This window comes from Bactrocera latifrons, unplaced genomic scaffold (genome assembly GCF_001853355.1).
Source record: "Bactrocera latifrons isolate USDA-ARS-PBARC rearing strain unplaced genomic scaffold, ASM185335v1 scaffold_134, whole genome shotgun sequence".
Lineage (NCBI taxonomy): Eukaryota > Metazoa > Arthropoda > Insecta > Diptera > Tephritidae > Bactrocera > Bactrocera latifrons.
The window spans coordinates 176,160-190,532 of record NW_017534786.1 but is presented as its reverse complement, the minus strand read 5'-3'; the positions used below and the strand labels follow the sequence as shown (position 1 = coordinate 190,532).

The following is a 14,373-nucleotide window of genomic DNA, read 5'->3' as shown; positions in this document are numbered from 1 at the left end:
ATATCGTATATTATGTCAATAAATATTTTTATTTTAGAAACCATCTCAATATATATTCTTATATCAATATATCTGAATAGAATTAAATAAGTAAGCATGCTAACTAGAACGTAAGCTTATACTATATCTAAATATGCCTATAATTTCGCCCAAAAATTATCAAACAGACAGCCTAGTGTTTAATGTTTGACTGCTTTTATTTTTACTTTTAATACTTAGCTTTTTTTGGTTTGTTAATATTTGTTTTTGTCTAATATTTCTTTCATGAACTGCCTGCTGTTTTGCGACTTTGTTTTGTGCGCAGCTCTACTTACTGCCTAATTGCCTGCATACAAGCAATTTCGTTGACTGAAAATTAATACATACGTTTATATGCTCTATATGGTACATAAGTAATCTTATAGGCGATCATACAACAAATCTGATTTCATATTGCTTTTGGTAAAAACTAATTTGAAGAGATAGCAAGCTTCCAGTAGCCGTGATCGTCTAGTGGTTAGGACCCTACGTTGTGGCCGTAGTAACCCAGGTTCGAATCCTGGTCACGGCAATGCTTCCTAAAGGCATTATCATGGATGGAGATAAATTTTTTATTAAGTTTTTTACTGCATCGCAACTTATGAAAACTAGGTATTTGAAGATTAGGTTGTTGTACAAGTATATACTACAGAGACAATAAATTTTACTTTATGGGCTTTATATTAATTAATTTATAGGCTTTATGAGAGTTTTACGATGGTGGCACCCCGCCTACTTTTTGGTGAAATCACAAATTTCGCAACCAGACCCACCGATTTCGACTAAACATAGTACGCGACTTATCTCTTATTCTTATGTCAAAGTATAAAAATGGGCGAAATCGGACCTTAACCACGCCTACTTCCCATATAACACAATTTCAAATTCCACTTGATTATTTAATTTTCCAGTAAACAAATAAATTCTTTAAAGTAGCCATCTTATGACCTAAAATTGTCAAAATCCAAAAAAAACTATTCAAACCCCTAGGTTCTGAATATGTAGACTCCAGTATCTATGGTCTTCTTTTAACCGAAAATATCGGTCAATGTGTGAGACATGTATATAATTGAAATTCAGGTAGAAAGCTTGCTTGAAAACGCTTTTTCTGTATACAAAAAACGGGTTGAATCGAGTCAATACTTCACTGAGCCCCCAGATGCCTAAAATAGCTACAAAAAAAAAAGTTTTTGGAACATCCGATTGATTTTGCTCCATATGATTGATGATTGCATGTGAAGTACCTTAATGAAACCCAGGAAACATTTCTTTCGTATGTGACATGATAACAGTTAGTAGATAAAAGCGGGTCGATACTACCTCAACTCCCATTTAAGTGGTATAAATTTATTCGGATTTTTCTAACAAATCTAATATGTGGGTCAGTGTATGAGTTATATATAATATTGGGTAGTCGAAAAAGTCTTTTCGTATTTCTAATCAAAGTTCAATTTTTTTTTATATTTATAATGAAATTTAATGAACCAAATATGTACCAATTTGGTCGATCATTTATTGGCATTTTTCCACTAGACACATTATTCTATAAGTGTAAAACTATCCTGGTTTCTCGGAGAAAAACTACAACAAGGGCTTTCACAGGCTTCTCTTGAAGCCAACTTTACTCCATTAAGTGAATTCAGCATTGACCTAAACAAATGGTAGTCTGATGGTGCAAGGTCAAGGATATATGGTGGATGCAACAAAACTTCCCAGCCAAGCTCTCCCACTTTTTGCCGAGATGTGTGTGGTCTAGCATTGTCCTGATGGTTGATGAAGCCCTTTCTGTTGATCAGTTCTGGCCGCTTTTTCGATTGTTTACTTCAATTTCATTAGCAGTTGACAGTAAAATGTAGAAATCTACTAATATGTAGCACCTCATTGTGGATAATTCCTTTCCAAATCCACCAAACATTCAGCATAAACTTTCGAGGCGTCAATCCTAGTTTTACCACCATTTGTTGAGCTTCAACATACTTGGACCATAATCATTTTCGCACATTGTTGTCGTATTTGATTCACTTTTCGCCTTCTGTTACTATTCGCTTCAGAAATGGTTCAATTTCACTTCGTTTCGGCAAAGAATCGCAGGTGTTAATTCGGTTCAATAAATTTTCCATTGAGCTTTTTTTTTTTGTAGCTAGGCTTTTTTATATGGTTCAAAACCGTTTGATGGTGAATTTTAAGTTCCTTAGCGATGTCATGGCTGCTTTTGTGACGGCAGTGGCATTGTTTTCCATAATTTCATTGACTTTTTCAACGAATAGGTCGACCAGATCGAGGTGCTTTTTTCACATAGAAATTTTCAGAACGAAATCGAGCGAACCATTGCTCTGCAATAGGATTCAACAACAGACTAAATGAAAAGCTGCCAATGCCAAAAAAAATATTTTAATTTTATTTTGGCTCAAATCAATCTATCGATACATAAAGATACAAGCAATGAAGAGTTCAAAAGTATTATAAAAAGGAACTTATAAAATTTCTGCAGTCACAATTCAAATAAAAATTGTTCTAAATAGGCCACAGTTCGAATTCGCCCAAGTATTACCCAGAGTACCACTGCTAACTGCAACTTTCAAAGCCCTACTAACTCTCAATCCTACTCCCTTTACAACACATATTAAGTGTGCAATCATTTATAATTTGACTTTTGAATTTCGTTTTCGTTCTACGTACTCTCATTTTCAACTCATTACAGCAAATCTCTTCACGCACTTCACTGAAGAAGTAAAACTTAACATATATACTTAAAGTGCCACCAGAGATTCAATGATGCAAATGCCGCGCAACGCTGAGAAACACTTTGAAGGCATTACCGCTTGGAGCAGTAGCCATCCGCATGTGTCTATTTCGCGTTAAATCTGTTCTAGCAACAATTAGCGTTTGCAACATTTACAAATACATTTAAAAAGCAATTATTACATTAAAGCAACATTAAAAAGTACATTTAAATTCGAATTAAAACTTTCGCCATTTTCGCTGTTGACATCGTTAGCGCTGACGCATGTTGTTCCATGCAACAAGAAGGCAATAAACATGCAACAAAAAGTGCACTTACCTCGCCACATACATTTATGGCTTTGTGTGTGTGTGTGTACAGATGTTTGTTTGGTTGTGTTGTAATAGTGTTTGTTGTTGCTTTTGTTGTAGGTGAAAATGCGAGTCGCGAAACTAAGCGATACTTTTCCGGCGAGCACGTCCCTCTTTTCGCAATTAATTGCAGACTGCATTTTACATTTCACATTTTAGCGCGGCAACATTGTGCCTGAATGTGTATGCGTGTGTGTGTGTTCATGCTACTTTCGCATAAAAGGCGCGCTGTGGCAACGACGACGACGACTAACGGCAAAATCACATTTGATGCCACGTTAAGCATGCAATTTGCAAATTCACTTCACTACCGAGAGCGATCAAGGCAGTGCAATAACAACAACAACAACAAAGACAAACAAGTAATTACACAAGCTATTTGCTGGCATAGTCAACGCACCGAAAGTAGCAGCAAAAAATTTCAGCATTTCATTGCAACAATGCATCAGTTGTAATCAGCGGTGCTGCAGCACGCATTGCCTACGTTCCGACGTTCCGCAGTTGCACGCTGCTGCACATTAGAATGATAAAATTCCGCGTGTACAAACATACGTTCCATAACTGTGTGCATATGTATGCGTGAGGTAGCGAAGAAGAGCATTTTCGAAGCAAAGATAAATATGACAACTGCCTAAAATCCAACAACAACAAGAAAAAATGTTGCACTGCTAAAACACCCTTCACAGGTGCATTATTGCATTTCTTATAGCATGACGGGGTATAAAATTACTTCTATCTTGTGTTTGAAGGGTAACTTTGTATGTCAGCTATATGCTATAGTAGTCCGACCTTACAAATATTTTCGTGGATTTTAGGACTACTATATACAATAACTCATACTAAATTTCGTGAAGATATCTAACCGAATTAAAAAGTTTTCGATATAAGGACGTAATTTTGATAGATCAGTTTATATGACAGCTATATGCTTTAGTAGTCGGATCTGTACAATTTTCTCGGATATTGTGCCGTTGATTGGAAAAATATATAAATAATAAAAAAGGTTTTCATATAAAGACTAGATTTTGATCGTTTGTTTTATATGGCACCTATGTGCTATAATGATCCGATATCGGCGTTTCGACAAATAAGCAGCTTCTTGAAGAAAAGAGAATGTGTGCGAAATTTCAGAGCGATATCACAAAACCTGAGGGACTAGTTCGCGTATATACATACACATGGACATAACTTAATCGACTCAGTCTTTCCCCTGTTCATTTACATATACATTTATTTATATCCTCCTGTCTCCTGTTCACGGTATAAGAGATCAAAACTCAAATTTACAACAGGCACACGCACACTGGCGCACATACACACAAAGGTAAAAGGCAACACACATTCCGTAGCAAATATTTGCCACAACTCACCAGAGCTTTAAACGACCAAGCCGGCCGGGCTGTGGCATAGTAGTCCAGTGTTCGTGCAACAGGATAGCCGGATGCTTGAAGGCCTTTGAGGCTCATTAAACTTACATTAAGCGGACAAATATGTAGGCATTCAGCTGGTGGCTTGTTTTGTCTGTATGCGGCAATAACTGGTTGCACGCAACGTGACAACCTTTTCGCGTATTCGCCTTTCGCTGTAAACACCTGAGCAAACAAGCCACAAAACCAATGGACACCACTAACATTAACACCTACCCAACTGGGATGAAAACCACACAATGAACGCATACACCTATACACAAACGGACACACCGTACGCCACAGTCTTGCCACTCATGAGCTGGGTAGTGACTGACTGAGTGACTGACTGTTTGACTGGCTTTATGCTTATTGCCGGCCATATTAACAACATTATGTACGTCAATGACGGCCTGCGGTTTATTGTGACAACACTTTGCACTGCAACAGCGAATCATTGTAGCGTGCAGCGTTGCCACATCTGCAATTTTTCATTACAAATTGTAAATTTACACAAATTGTGAATACTTATGAGCTCTTGTGCTGTATGAAAATGAAGTAAAATGCAATTCAGTTGCTAAAGAGAAAAATTAATCGATAATAACAGCATTTATAGGTGTTTTGAGACCAAGGAAATTTGACTGGCCATTTACCGAAATTAACGAGTCCCCAAATTTTGATTTACTCGCCCCAACAGGCTGAAATGGGCTTCAACGTTAGTTTGTGAATTTTTCTGAGCAAGTGAATTTGCTAAAAACCTGGGACAATTTATAAGCGTTCTACCAAACTGAATGAAATCGCAAACCTTATTGACAATACTGTCAAAACTGTACGCAAATAGGTAAACAAACATGGCCGCAATAAGCTGCCAAAATCACGTCATACTTATTAGTAGACAAAGTAAAACATCCTTGAGACTACTAAGTCTTATAAGCAAATCATCACTAAGGAAAATATGTTCCATCAACGGATAAATATTTGCCGGCAAGTTAAGACTTTATTCTTTAAGAATGGGTAAAAATAAAAATATTAGCGTCCAAGTAGCGGTCCTTTTTATAAATAACTTTTTTGTCACAGATTTTTGTTCAGTATTACTCGAAATTTTATCATGGAAAGACTTACGCCTGAACAATGATTACAAATCGTTGAACTTTATTACGGAAATGTTCTGTAAAGAATGTGTTTCGCGCTTCGCTCAACTTATGGTCAACATAATCGGCCTACTGAGCGTACTATTCGCAACACCATTGTTATACCCTGAACAGGGTATATCAAGTTTGTCACGACGTTTGTAACACCCAGAAAGAAGCGTCAGATACCCTATAAAGTATATATATAAATGATCAGTATGTTGAGCGGAGTCGATTTAGCCATGTCCGTCTGTCTGTCTGTCCGTCCGTCTGTGTATGTACGAACTAGTCCCTCAGTTTTTAAGTCATCCTTTTGAAATTTTGCAAACGTCATTTTCCCTTCAAGAAGCTGCTCATTTGTCGAAGCGGCCAGTATCGGACCACTATAACATATAGCTGCCATATAAACTGAACGATCGGAATCAAGTTCTTGTATGGAAAACTTTCACATTTGACTATGTATCTTCACCAAATTTGGAATAGATTATTTTCTAGGGCAACAATAATGGATAATATTCGACGAACTAGACCGCGTCGGAGCCGTTCGCAGCAAACTCGGACTAAAGTATGGAACGCTTGGGCCCATTTTACATCGCTTCGTTTTAGGGGCTCTTGAAGAGTTCCAAAAAGGTCCGACGTTTTCGAGCCAAATTTTGTTCAGTAATCATCAATGGCGACCGTTTTCGCGCTATGATTGCCGACTAATTGAAGCTCGTAATCTCGGCGATATTTGGTTTCAACAAGACGGCGATAATATCACGTCGATTCAGGCCTTGGAGCAAACATCACACGTGTCATTCGCCAGTAACCAGTCGAAATGCTCAAAAACGTCATCGAAAATTAGACTCAATGGATGGACCATCTGAGACGAAGCCGTGGCCAACATTTTAGTCCAGTCATTATAGTAAGTTCACTTCGGAATTCGAGATACTCGGCTGTAAGACTGTAAATATTGTATATTGACACAATAAAAGTTGTCTCTAAACCTACATATGGTAGGGTGTATCTATCAATATTCAATATTTACAGACTTACAGCTGGATATCTCGAATTCCGAGATTCTTACCTAATTGGACTATTTGAAAAAGATAATCTTCAAAAAATAAACGCCAAAGAACGATCTTTCGAATGGTAATATACATTCCCCATTAAATTTGAAGTTTCTGTGTTTTATCTTTAAAAATATAGGAAGCCTCGAAATGGATTACCCTTTAGATTACTATACTAAAAATTAAATTGAATTACTTAAGAGTGTTCTTATTCGTTCATATGTAAAAAGGATTTTACCGAACCTTGGTCAGGTAATTGTAAAAAATGCAGTCAATTAAAAGTGATGAAATATTAATTTTCAAACTGAATTTCGATTCCAATTCGAAAAATCATCAATAAACACTTCTACGATGGATCAAGCTTTTAATAGATAGAACGTCTGAGATGTACGAATTTGTCTAATTTCGAAAAAAACTCAAAATCGAAATCATTATACTTATGTATTTATTTCTGCTAAATAATAGAATTAATTTCCCTAAAAAATATATATTTCTCTGTGTACATTCCGGTGAATAGCGTATTTGGAAACAAGACTATCGAAAGCAATTTCATTCTTCACAAGGCCCTGGTATCCCCAATATCAATAATACCATTTTTTTAAGCAGTCAAGCGACTATTATGACTCTTCCAAACAAAGCTTTTATTTTCAACCTTATAAGTCAGTATTTTGCCAACCTTCTATTCCTATCCCAAAATAGCTCAAAAGTTCTAAAAAGGATGCCAACGATCTTAAAAGATAGTGATAAAGTGAAGAATTGAATAAAAGTTTTGTGAAGAACCACAGTTTTTCTAAAAACTTTTATAACTAACTCTTTTGTGACTAATGAGTGTTAAATGAATCTGTAGAGTTGAATTCAAGATGGCCAAATTACGCACAAATCAAAGATATTGTCGAAAACTATCAGGTTGGTACAAATCTTAAGAAAAATTTTAAAAATTTATAAAATACTACATTTTTTGTCACTTCAATTATTGAAATAATTGCAGAGCTTACTGAAGAAGTCTTGAATTTGATTTACCTGTAAAATATGAAATGCTGTGTAAATGCTCATTAAATTCCACTTCTAGTACAAGAAATATATAATAAGTCTGTTAGACCATAATTGCATAAAAAACCCGCGTATTTGGGAATACAGATCGGAAATCAGAACTCAGTAGTTGCAATATACTTCGTCATAATTGATAGATCCTAAACGATATCTCAGAAAATAAATAAAGGCATGGCAATACAACCAAGTAGTAGGTCTTATCCGTCACTTTTTGTACATAAAAAATAAACAAATATTTCCTTATTAAAGAAATAAAGTAAAAAAAAAAACTGTTTTAAAATGAACTTCGTTTCCTATAATTCCCTGCCCTATTATATCAACTAATTCATAAAGCAGGTTGAAATTCATAAGCTTACAACCATTCCGCCAATTGTAGAAGCTAACTAAAATGGCAACCGTAACTACCACACAATTGCTAATTTTACAACGAAAAGCAGGAAAATGCGTGAAGCTGCAAAAAAATGCAATAAAACTCTCGCAGTAAAAACACGCAATTCACGGTGTCAGCTGCCAAACGTTACATAAGCGAACATACATGCAGTCTTATATAAGAGGATATGCATGTATCGCTTATATCTCACATACACACGCATATAACATGCACATAAATATTTATGCGTAATAATGTAAGCAGATTATTGCGCTTAATGCACGGCGTTTGCCACTTGTCATGCAGACAGTGCAATGAAGTGCCACTTAGTTGCTGATGCATTCGCAGCCGCCGTTGACGCACACCAACTATAAAGGGTTTATTTGTACTGCTTTATGATTGCATGTGATGATGTTCATTTGCATATAGATATTCGCTCTTTAAAAAATTTTACTCGTGAAAAATTATTGTTTTAAAATTTATTATTGAATAAGCAAGGAAGGGCTAAGTTCGGGTGTCACCGAACATTTTATACTCTCGCATCATAAAGTGATAATCGAGATTTCAGGCGTGGTTGTGAACCGATTTCACCCATATTTGGTACATGTCATCASGGTGTTAARAAAATATTAYATACCGAATTTCATTGAAATCGGTBGAGTACTTCCTGAGATATGGTTTTTGGTCCATAAGTGGGCGACGCCACGCCCATTTTCAATTTAAAAAAAAAACCTGGATGCAGCTTCCTTCTGACATTTCTTCCGTAAAATTTAGTGTTTCTGACGTTTTATGTTAGTCGGTTAACGCACTTTTAGTGATTTTCAACATAACCTTTGTATGGGAGGTGGGCGTGGTTATTGTCCGACTTCTTCCATTTTTGAACTGTATATGGAAATGCCTAAAAGAAACGACTCTATACAGTTTGGTTGACATAGCTATAGTAGCTTTCGAGATATGTACAAAAAAGTTAGTAGGAGCCGGGGCCACTCCCACTTTTCCAAAAAAATTACGTCCAAATATGGCCCTCCCTAGTGCGATCCTTTGTGCCAAATTTCATTTTAATATCTTTATTTACGGCTTAGTTATGACATTTTATAGGTTTTCGGTTTCCGCCATTTTGTGGGCGTGGCAGTGGGCCGATTTTGCCCATCTTCGAACTTAACTTTCTTATGGAGCCAAGAAATACGTGTACCAAGTTTCATCATGATATCTCAATTTTTACTCAAGTTACAGCTTGCACGGACGGACGGACAGACAGACATCCGGATTTCAACTCTACTCGTCACCCTGATCACTTTGGTATATATAACCCTATATCTGACTCTTTTAGTTTTAGGACTTACAAACAACCGTTATGTGAACAAAACTATAATACTCTCTTTAGCAACTTTGTTGCGAGAGTATAAAAATGGAAAGGATGAAGCCGCCAGTAAAAAATGAGTTGAGGTGGAGGATTATTTTCTGTAAACTAAAAGAGCGTTCTTCCAATAGTGTATTATTATTCAAAAAATTTGTAAGGTCATGACAAATAGATTTAAAGGATTAAGTCATTTTCAAAAAATTTTTTCTTCAAACTGTATTTTTCAAATCAAGTGACGATTATATTTGGACATTGTTACATTTATCCACTTAAGATTTAAGCTGTAATCTTACAGCAACTTTACCTAGAATAAATAACCATCATTCGTGGAGGTCCTCTTAAAATAGTAGTCGAAAAAGTATTTTCGTATTTCGTCAATAAATGTCGTTGCAGTCTTACATCTCCAATGCTACCAATCATATTGGGTCTAGTGTTGGAAAAGTGAGATTTTAAGCTTCATTTAACCAAAAGTAAAATTAAATTCGGGGAAGTCAAAAAAGGGGAGAAAATAATGAAGAAATTCGTTTTATTTTGAAATTTTTGTATTAAAAAGGGAAGAATGTCACGCAAACCACCAATGAAATTTGTGAAGTTTACGGAGACGATTCTGTATCAGTTCGCTCGCTTCCGTTCTTGAAATATAGATGTGAAAGATGCAGCACGCTCTGGTCCACCTATCGTTGAGAAAGTCGATGAAGTTATGGAAAAGACTGACTAGGATCTTCATAAAAGTAGCCATGACACCGCTAAGGAACTTAACATTTATCATAAAATGGTTTTGAACCATTTAAAACATGAATTGTGAAAATTTAATGAACTTAATTAACATCTGCGATTATTTGCTGATATTTCTGAGCGAATGGTAACAGGAGACGAAAAGCGGATCAAATATATCGACAATAATGTGCGAAGAACATCATGGTCCAAGCGTGTTGAAGCTCAAAAAATGATCGCAAAGCCAGGACTGACTCCTCGAAGAATTATACTGGGGGTTTGGTGGAATTGGAAAGAAATCATCCTCTATGAGCTACCCCAGCCTGGTCGAATGATTAATATTTCTATGAACAACTAATGAGATTGAAGTAAGCAAACGAAAAAACGTCCAGAACTGATCAACAGAAAGGGCTTCATCTTCCATCAGGACAATGCTAGACCACACACATCTTCGATGACTCGGCAAAAATTGGAAGAGCTCGGCTGGGAAGTTGTGATACATTCACCTTATAGTCCTGACCTTGCACCATTGGACTACCATTTGTTTCGGTTATTAATGCAGAACTCCCATAATGGAGTAAAGTTGGCTCAAGAGAAGCCTATGAAAATTACTTGTCGCAGTTTTTCGCCCAGAAACCAGAAAAGTTTAACACTGATGGAATAATGATTATAAATGTAAAAAAATAAGTTAAAGATTGATTAGAAATACGAAATGACAATTTCGACAAGCTAATTATATATATAGCTTACTCCCAGACTAAATGTCTGGTTTTTTGATTTGCATATATGTCTATCGAAAATACATATATTTGAGTGCATAATCTGAAAATTTAAAGTCAATTTTTTTATGAATTCTCAACTTAGTAATCGGTTCCCAAAATTCTAAACGCGTTTTTTCTGAAATCGCTTTTATTTCGGAATCACGCGAAATATTTTAATATATTTTCCCGAGTAAGTAAAACTTTTTCATACAAAACATTTTTTTGTGTAAAGGCACCGAAAATCTAATTTTTTTATTATCAGAATACATTGTTTTGAAGTTTTGATTTAAGATAATTTTAAGCAGAAAAATCTTCCTCACCACCATACACCTTTCGGAGGCTTATTACACTATTTTGTCTCACAACTCAATATCTACAAAATACGAAAATATGTAAATCTTTGAAATTTACAGTTAAAGCCGAAATGTATCTGTATTTCTCCACATTTTCTTAACTTTTTTTAAGCTCTTCGACATACTTCTATATAAATTCTGAGCTTCACACTGTTCAACGCCTATAAAACGTTTAGTATTCGAAATGACATTTATCCCTAAGGCTAAATGCTGACTCGTGACTTCACTATTTAATACAAATACCTACTTTCTTCCCACAATATTCTCGCTCAGACAAATAGCAATAAGCGGAAGATTGCTCATCCCAGTTTTATGAGGCTTCTCAGAATGCTATTTAATGACTCCAAATAGCCCTTTTAGGATTAGCATGAAGTAAACGTAGGCAAACCTACATACCTACATACATAGATTTGTATGTCAACTAAAGAAATGCACAAAAGTTTCAAAACAATAACGAAACAAATAATAATAAACACTGGGAGCTGAACAAAAGAGGCAATTGCTGCCGTAGAAAACTACTTGCACACTGACACACTTACTGCGAGCCTCAAAACAAAAGACGCAGCAAAGCTTCACAGCATTAAGACAGGCTAAGCAAATAAACACAAAAGACATAAGGAAGATGAGCTAAAAAGAAAATGGTAGAAAAAGTTGAAATGAAGTCAGCGATTTGTCGGGCAATTAGCAGCAGCTGTCAGCAACGTTTAACCCATTTTTTTTTTTTTGGTATTTTTTATCAGCTATTGACCAAAATGGGAGTGTGTGAGAGAAATTCTATTTTGCGGCTGCTTCGTTTTGACGCTTCGTCGTGTGTTTCTTTAATGTTGTATTTATGTTTTTTGTTCCTCTTTTTCGACATTTTTTCCTTTGATAAGTGGTTCAACAGTCACCAGGGCGTATGAGTGCCCTAGGACGTGAAATTACACATTTATGAGCATGAATTTTCGGTTAAACTGTAATTGCCCCGTTTGTGGTTATGTAAATGGTTTTGACAATTTTCAAATTAAAAACGACAACTGAGTTTTCTGTACACCCGCTTTTTGTGTTTCAATATTTAATGGCTAATGTAGGGCATTTTTCGTGGCAGTACATGCAAATAAAAAAGTATGGAATAGTAAAATAGGCGCAAAAATCAAAGGTGGTTACTCTTATATTACGATTCTTCGACTATGTATGTATGTATATGTATGTACTTAAAAAAAATTATACGAACAAAGGTGTGGGTTTTTTGCCCACAGGTGCCCCTAGCTGCTGCGATGCCCTGCGGCAAGTTGTAATTTTATACAGCTTAAGTGCTTAGTTATGGCACTTTATATGTTTTCGATTAATGGCGATTTGTGGGCGTGGCAGTGGTCCGATTACGCCCATCTACGAAATCGAATTTTTTTGTACCAAGAAACCCACGTACCAATTTCATCAAGATATCTCCATTTTTACTCAAGTTATTAGGTCTACAACTTTGCTTCCGCCGTCTTGTTTTTTTTTTTTTTTTTTGTAAATTTAAGGCTTTATTGTATAAAAACGTTCCAAAAGTGTTTTCCCTTATTCCCTCAAAAAACAATGCTTAATTAACGCACGAAATGCTTTATGATACATTTTTTTGTAAACTAACACAAGTTGCTTTACAAAAGTTCTATATTTTTTTAATATGTAATAGAAATCATATAGATGGTAGTAGTAGAGTAATAGTATTATCTATGTATGTGTCAGCCGCACTTTTCCTGGAATTAAAAAAAAAAGCAAAATTTCCCGCAAATATCGAGAATTCGGTTCAAAAACTGTATAAAAATAAATAAACAAAAACTTTTGAATTTCCTCAATCAAAATATAAACTTACGATCCCTAGGAAAACATAGGCATCTCAAACAAATCATCTTTTTTGGCCGCCCTTACCGCCCTGGAATATAAATTTCTAGAGCTCTTCATAAACCGCACAACAATACCGCTATAAGTTCAACGAGCTGAACGACCAAACAATATTAATAATCCGAAACTACATAATCGGCTGAAAAGTCCGTGACCTAACATAACCATCAACTGGATTATAGACTCCTAGAGCAATGCATTTGTAACGTTCATCTAACATTTCTATACACATTCGATAGTGAGAAGCTGCGCGGCTTTCAGATTTGTTTTCACCACGATTTCATTCGGGCCAATTATTTTTCCAGCGAACCACTTTATGTTTTGAAATTATCGCTGGAAGTTAAAAACGGTGAATATGTCGAACGGTGTCAAAGCTTATTACTTTCAATACACCCAATTCACCTGCCGTATCAAAGACAAATAAGTCGGAGAGTTGCCTTGGTAAAATAGCTGTGTTGCTTCTTCAAGAAAGAGCATTTGGCTTTGATCTCGACGACCAATCCTGTCATTAACGCGCGGTAATACTGGTATTATTTATTCATGCTTTGCGACTGATAATTTGGGATGTATATACATACATACATATACTGAAATTGTGGTTTCCATAAAGTTCTTTCTTCTAAAATATAACTTCAATTCATACGAAAACATTTATTTTAAATCACCATAGCTTTTAATCTCCATCGTCCGTGAAATAAAATATTTCAATGGAAGTGGTTGTTTCAAAATTTTCGCGCCCAACTTTACGTGTGGTAGCTTAATGCGCTTTATAATACCGCAAAGAAGATTTGCAACTAATATCTTGTGCAAAATTTAATTTTCAAATTCAGAAACACTTTGCCAAAATGCTTAGCTATCCGCTTTCGTTTTTGTTATGCTCATTGGTGCTGTTACTTTTTGTGGTGGTTTTGTTGGCGTTTATCTGCTTTTGTCAGAAACAGTCTGTGATTTAGACTTGCTTTGATTCCTATTTACGAATACTTGTTGTTGCTCAACTACATTTCTCGCTATTGTTACTTGTTATACACGATTGTTGCTGATTGTTCATTGTTGTGTTGGATTTTGTTGTTTTTGGTTGCTTTTGTTGTGTCCACTGCTTTTGTAGTTTGCTTTCAAGTTGAGTTTTCCGCTGTTTATATTCTTTATATATTCTTCACCGGTTATTTGGGCACTTTGCCGGCCACGCATCGGTTCAAGTGGAAA

At 35.7% G+C, this 14,373-nt stretch overlaps 1 long non-coding RNA gene and 1 other non-coding gene across 2 annotated transcripts in view; one reads left to right on the top strand and one right to left on the bottom strand.

The window, feature by feature from the left end:
- The window catches only part of LOC108965129, a 167,835-nt gene that overhangs the window by 138,502 nt on the left and 14,960 nt on the right, over nt 1-14,373 (bottom strand). The window lies entirely within an intron of this gene.
- On the top strand, nt 479-550 carry Trnah-gug. The gene has a single exon. It is a non-coding gene; the product is annotated as a tRNA-His (tRNA).